Here is a 702-nt window from a genome sequence, read left to right as displayed (position 1 = left end):
GCGCCGGGCCCGAGTCCGTGTGGGGGGGGGGGGACAGAGTCCGTGTGGGAATGGGGGGGGGACAGAGTCCGTGTGGGAATGGGGGGGGGGGGGGACAGAGTCCGTGTGGGAATGGGGGGGGGGGGGACAGAGTCCGTGTGGGAATGGGGGGGGGACAGAGTCCGTGTGGGAATGGGGGGGGGGGACAGAGTCCGTGTGGGAATGGGGGGGGGCAGAGTCCGTGTGGGAATGGGGGGGGGACAGAGTCCGTGTGGGAATGGGGGGGGACAGAGTCCGTGTGGGAATGGGGGGGGGGGGGGGACAGAGTCCGTGTGGGAATGGGGGGGGGGGGGGGACAGAGTCCGTGTGGGAATGGGGGGGGGGGGGGGACAGAGTCCGTGTGGGAATGGGGGGGGGGGGGACAGAGTCCGTGTGGGAATGGGGGGGGGGGGGGGACAGAGTCCGTGTGGGAATGGGGGGGGGGGGGGACAGAGTCCGTGTGGGAATGGGGGGGGGGGACAGAGTCCGTGTGGGAATGGGGGGGGGACAGAGTCCGTGTGGGAATGGGGGGGGGGGACAGAGTCCGTGTGGGAATGGGGGGGGGGGGACAGAGTCCGTGTGGGAATGGGGGGGGGGGGACAGAGTCCGTGTGGGAATGGGGGGGGGGACAGAGTCCGTGTGGGAATGGGGGGGGGGACAGAGTCCGTGTGGGAATGGGGGGGG

This window comes from Heptranchias perlo, unplaced genomic scaffold, assembly GCF_035084215.1.
Source record: "Heptranchias perlo isolate sHepPer1 unplaced genomic scaffold, sHepPer1.hap1 HAP1_SCAFFOLD_148, whole genome shotgun sequence".
Taxonomy (NCBI): Eukaryota; Metazoa; Chordata; class Chondrichthyes; order Hexanchiformes; family Hexanchidae; genus Heptranchias; species Heptranchias perlo.
The sequence above is the reverse complement of the archived record's forward strand: the minus strand, read 5'-3'. Positions refer to the sequence as shown.